The sequence below is a fragment of the Rhinatrema bivittatum genome, chromosome 2, assembly GCF_901001135.1.
Source record: "Rhinatrema bivittatum chromosome 2, aRhiBiv1.1, whole genome shotgun sequence".
Lineage (NCBI taxonomy): Eukaryota > Metazoa > Chordata > Amphibia > Gymnophiona > Rhinatrematidae > Rhinatrema > Rhinatrema bivittatum.
Genome location: NC_042616.1, coordinates 145,190,288 through 145,196,361, shown reverse-complemented (window position 1 = coordinate 145,196,361; position 6,074 = coordinate 145,190,288). Strand labels below are relative to the sequence as shown.

At 43.7% G+C, this 6,074-nt stretch overlaps 1 long non-coding RNA gene across 1 annotated transcript; it reads left to right on the top strand.

The window, feature by feature from the left end:
• The first annotated feature begins 1,697 nt into the window (after positions 1-1,697).
• On the top strand, positions 1,698-5,409 carry LOC115084189. The gene is made up of 2 exons (XR_003854501.1): positions 1,698-2,590; positions 5,187-5,409. It is a non-coding gene; the product is annotated as an uncharacterized LOC115084189 (long non-coding RNA).
• The last annotated feature ends 665 nt before the right edge of the window (positions 5,410-6,074 follow it).

The window sequence follows — 6,074 nt, the reverse complement described above, 5'->3', positions numbered from 1 at the left end:
TTATTAGTCATTAGTGGTAAGGTTTCAGAACCGAGCTATTCTTCGGGGCGTTTTCCTCACGCTGTCTTCGAGCTTCATCTGCTACAAAAAGGAGAAAAAGAGAGAAAAAGACCAGCTCGTTCTGGGGCAGACTCCAGATTGGATGGACTATCAGGGCTTTGTAAAATAAAATAACACAAGTGCTAAAACAACGATTGCATATTGGTGTCTTGTTCCCACTTCTATAGGCCCCATGGAAATCTAAGGTTGTTTAAAGTGTGATCTGAAAATTAAAACCAGACAAAACTAAAATTAGAGAATCAGCTACCCTAGCCAGAAAATCAGTCTATGCTGTAACCCACAAGATCTTGTGCCCCTATTTAATTTGGGCCCGGTGTGTAGGCCTAGAATATGGGCCCAAATTAAACAGAGCCCAGTTCCCCAGAGATGGTTTGTTTTATTGAACTTTATACAATAATCAACTGCTTTTTGTACAAAGGGGAACATAGCTAATAGTTTTAGGTAGCAGCTTGGAGAAACAGCCTGCCTTTCTGGAATGATTTGAGCTTGTGCTGGTCTCAGTGGAGTCGCTGAAGAAGGTTACAGCTTGGTAACCCCCTCCGCCTCCAAAAAAAAAAAAGGGCAATTTTTCTGCTCAATGAAGTGAGCTGTTAATAAAAAAACAGTGACTAATTTATTACGGCAGTGATTTATACAAATAGTATTTTGCAAGCACCATTATTCACTTTTAAATGAAGAATTCGCCGCTTCCTATACACTCTTAGCCAAAAACCTTCCTGTGCTCACGATGCAACAAAACATATTGGAAAGGGTCGGGGTAAAATTATTGGAAGAACACTAACGTGACCAAGTAGATAATGGATAGATGTTCGGACATGAACTCTTCTGAATTTATCATCCGCTTTTCATTATGGAAGTCCCATTATTTGTCCCATTTCGGAATTATTTATTAAGGAACACGAGGCAAAGAGGAAAATGACGCCTTAGTAAACTCGTGCAGCGCCACATCATTTACTGTAACTGTTGTTCTAATGAGCCACATTATTAAGTCAACGGCTCAACAAAAGGCACGTCTATAAAAATAGAATCAAACGCCAGAGATATATTTTAGGCAGCCAAGAAATGCATCCTTTAGCCAGCAATTAAAGAAAAGAAAAGAAACATGCCCTGAGCAGCACGGGTCAGGGCGATCAACACATTTCGCTGTAAAACTGCTCCCTTTCCCCTCCCCCACCAACACATAAGACACTTCCTCCTCCCCAAGCTGCCCTCGCTTAGGAGGCATTGGCAGGACGCAGGGCTGCCTCCCGCACCGTGGGCAATATTTGACGTTATAAACTCAAGAGTCACGAAGTGACCCAGGCTCACCACTCCCAGCATGTGTCTGGGCAGAGTATAATTATAATACGCCTAATTAAGCTGAAAGCTGGGCGAGGTGTCTGCTCAGAGCGCAGGCAGCTGGTATTTCTTTTTTTTTTTTCTGTATTTGTGTCTTTTTGGCTTGCCACTCGCTGCGCCGCAGTGAGAATGAATCTCGGACGCCCCCTCTTGGCCGGCCGGGGAAGTAGCGATGGGCGTGGACTGAGCCCAGCCGGAATAGGAGAGCCAATGGCAGTCCGCCGCCGCCGATTACCTCACAGAGCCCTTGCGGCGGTGCTCGTGCACCAGGGCGAGGCGGAGCCGGGCGCTGGCGCGGGAGCGCGCTCACAGGCAAAAAGAAGGAGGAGGAGGGAGCAGCTGGGACCGCGCAGAGCCAGCGCCGTCAGCCCTCCTAATTATCCTGGCGAGCCGGGAAAACGGAAGGCGAAGTGAAAGAGGAGAAGAGGAAAACTATTCTGGGATTTTCCCCCGGCCACGTTTCTAAAACTGTTCTTTTTGGGAGTGGGGCTCGGCGTGGAGAGCAGATCCTTACGGCGAGAAGCTCGTGTGGCCCCTGCTTATTTTATTAATGTCTGGACGGTGCAGGCTTGCTCTGCTGTGAGCATGGTCTCAGGAGCAGTAGGATTTGATTTGATTTGATTTGAGTTCCGTGCTAGAAACCGAGGCGAAAGCAGAAAAGTCCTTTTTTCGGTTAAAGCACGGATAAAGCCTCAGGGATGAGGAGGAAAGCGCTTCATTTTTATTATTCTTTTTAACCAGATAAAGGTTATGGTCATATAGAATATGGCTCTGACCCTCTCGAAGTCTTTATTTTACTCTATTCCTATATAACTTTTTTTTTTTTGTTTGTTTGCGAGGTAACTGTAGCTTATGTTGCTTGTCATGATTGATTTTTGATGATGGTATGAAAATAATGAACCTATGTCAGGACTTTGGCAAACTTTAGGAAGCGACCTCCTTGTACATGCGCTGAGCTAGGGGCAGCTGAAGGGCACCGGTCGGGAAAAGGATCCGGCACCTGCTGAGCTGTCATCTTGCTTTCTAGAGAAGCCTCTCCGTAGCCCCTTGAAGGCTCACTGCTGAAAGCTTGCAGTTAGCGCTAAGGGGTTGCTGAACAGGCGCCACATTCATTACCGCCCGCTCATAAACCCTGCTGTCTTGCGTTTGGCGTGGACTGGCCAGCCACTGGATTAAACTATTTAAAAGCAAGGTAGGGCAGCTCCTAATTTTCATTCAAGTGACAGGAAACCGTAAAATATCTCGCTCCTTCCCCCATTCACACTCAAAGCCAAATATTTATTTCAGCACAGCTGGGTTAGAGTTTATGACCTGGGAAAAGCCAGAGATAAAGTTGACAGCGTACTCAGTAAAAGCTTTCAAGCAATTCCCATTTTACAAATGTAAAGTTATAAAAAAAACCAACAGCATTTTTTTAAAAACTATTATCCTCATTATTGATACTAGAATGAATGCCAGGAAGGGGAGGGATGCCAAAAACCGTAAGAGAGCTCCGACCTCTGAATGTGCAAAGGAAACCTGTCTCTCTCAGCCTCTGCCTCTCCTCCCTTCTTTTCCTCTGACTTTCCTTATAATTTGATTTCTCCTCTCCTTTCTTCTATTCCTATTTTATCCTTGTCATCTTTTGCCTTCCATTCTTTTATTTCTTTCCTGTACTCCCCTTTACTATTTAAAAACTTTTCTCTATCTGTAAGTCTTTCCTTCTCTCCCTTCCTTCCCCTAGGCCTGCCTCTGCAGTGCTAGTCTGATCTAGCCGTTCGGCCACAATTGGCCCAGTGCCCTATTTATTTTTAGAGTAGGCTGGTAAATTTGTCCAGTGACAATTCAGGTAGTGTCATTTTTGCCTTGTACCAATGTAAATATCCAGACCATCATAAAGTGGGCTGTTCTGCACCCATGGAAAATTGCCTTTTGATAAATCAAGCCCAGTCCGTTTAAAACGAAAGACAAGCATTCCAGTCTCTGATTTACTAAAAATTATTGCACACACAGGGATAACTTGTGCCCATTCTACCCCTTTGCGAGTATGCTACAATGTGAACAATATCCGTTCATGGTATTTTCTGTCCACAATAGTTAGAAGGAACCTGCTTTACACAATTTTGGTTATTCTCATGTGGTGCTTTTATGTGATTTTGAGAATGTTCCCTTTTATGAATATATCCCTGCTGTTTTTAGTTTTCAAGATTTAGTGAATTATTATAAAGTATGTCATGCACGATCCCTGTTTGTCTAGAAATACTGCTGTTATTACAGTAAACTTTATTAATCTCTTCCACTAACTATAGGAAAAACAAAACATTCAGGACTCTGGATTTGTGTTCCCTCAGTCACAGAAATAGTCTGACATGGAAATGTTTGTCTTATGACAGAACTGCATGATGCATATGGAGACTTCTGTTTCTGCACTTTAAAAACCATTTTCTTTTCTAATTAACTTGCTAACAGTTAACTTGTGTTCTGTGTACATATTAACTGAACTCAAAAGGCTTTCCCATATGAACTGAGCACAGAGATTAATGGTCAGAAGAATATTTGTTTTTTTCTGGGTCAAACCTCATTATGTGATGAGTCTAAAGCTGAGAGTTAGAACAGGAATTTGTATATACAGAGGGTATTCTCAAACAAAGTAAGTGTGATTGCTGGGTTAGTCCACATGAATGCACAGAGATAAAGATTAAGAAATAAATACATTGAGATCTTTTTATTGGTCTAACAATACGTTTCTTGACCACATTTCAAGAACTAAAACTCCCTTTCTCTGGAATACTTGTAAAAAAGATAGTTTCAAACTTACATGAGTAAACCCATAGAAAATGTCTTGGATTTGCAGAAGGTGCTATATCCATCCTAAACTATTTTGGACAGAAAATACCATGAACGGATATTGCTCGCATTGTAGCATACTCGCAAAGGGGTAGAATGAGCACAAGTTATCCCTGTGTGTGCAATAATTTTTAGTAAATCAGAGACTGGAATGCTTGTCTTTCGTTTTAAACGGACTGGGCTTGATTTATCAAAAGGCAATTTTCCATGGGTGCAGAACAGCCCACTTTATGATGATCTGGATATTTACATTGGTACAAGGCAAAAATGACACTACCTGAATTGTCACTGGACAAATTTACCAGCCTACTCTAAAAATAAATAGGGCACTGGGACAAGTGTGGCCGAACGGCTAGATAAGACTAGCACTGCAGAGGCAGGCCTAGGGGAAGGAAGAGAAATGGAGAATGCTCTTATAAACATAGCTTGGATGGGACTGCTACTTTATATAAGCTTCCCTTTGAAAGGAAGGATAAACTGGAATGGAAAGTTTAAAAAAAAAAAAAGTAAACGGGAATGCAGGAAAAAAAGGAAAGGAAGACAAGCTGGCAAGAAAAGATGATGAAAGAAAGCAAGGATGAAAAAGGAATAGAGGACAAGAGAAATCAACCACAATATTGGTTTGTTTATACCTTTTGTATATACATATTCCTATTGCTGTTACAGTTTATTCACCTAACCCAGGGTTAATGGATAGGAGATTTTTCTTGCTAACTCTGAGAAATTGCTCCCTAAAAATCTGTCATTCATCTTTCTGACTGTTCTCTGTTTATTTTTCCCAAGTTAAGTTTTCCTCTGTACAGTGCACTTTGATTCATATTTTTTAGACAGTAGGATGTGAAAAATATGCAAGACTGAGAAGACTTTTACTAGGCATTGTAAGTGTATAGAAATGCAGTGATCTTCCTTTCATGCTCTCTCCCCTCCTGATGCTTCCTGCCTCGCACTCCTCTCCGGACCAGTAATGGAGCCAGACTCGCACCAGGAGCTGGATCAGGCTCAGTCATGTTCTGTGCCTGTTGATCTGCCCGAGAGCTAACTCCATGCAGGGAGCCAGCACGTTTGAAAAGATTGTGATGAAATGACTCAAGAATATGACCCTCACCAGGAAGAAGTGTTCATTTCAGAGATGAGGTTCAACTGTTGTGAACCACAACACACATAATAAATAATTATTATTATTCAGTCTGTTTCCAAGCCAGCCTACTGATGTATCTGAATTGCAACAACACAATACAATGTGGTAATGCAATGTGAAATCCAGGGGGATATTTTAATTAACAAATGTCTATCATCAGCACAATTAGTAAAGAAAGTTTGTGTGATATTTATCTTGCAGAGTAAGGGCCAGATGTGCTAAACATATTCCTTGTAGACACAAAGGGGTAGATTTTAAAAGAAGCGCGATCAGCCTACTTTTGCTTGCGCATCAGACTCAAGCAAAAGTACGCTGGATTTTAGTAGATACGCGCGGAGCCGCGCGTATCCACTAAAATCCTGGATCGGCGCGCGCAAGGCTATCGATTTTGTATAGCCTGCGCGCGCCGAGCCGCGCTGCCTCCCCCCGTTCCCTCCAAGGCCGCTCCGAAATCGGAGCGGCCTCGGAGGGAACTTTCCTTTGCCCTCCCCTCACCTTACCCTCCCTTCCCCTACCTAACCCACCCACCCGGCCCTGTCTACACCCCCCCTTACCTTTGTCGGGGGATTTACGCCTCCCGGAGGGAGACGTAAATCCCCGCGCGCCAGCGGGCCTGCTGCGCGCCGGGCCGCGACCTGGGGGCGGGTACGGAGGGCGCGGCCACGCCCCCGGGCCGTAGCCACGCCCCGTACCCGCCCCCAAAACGCTGCCG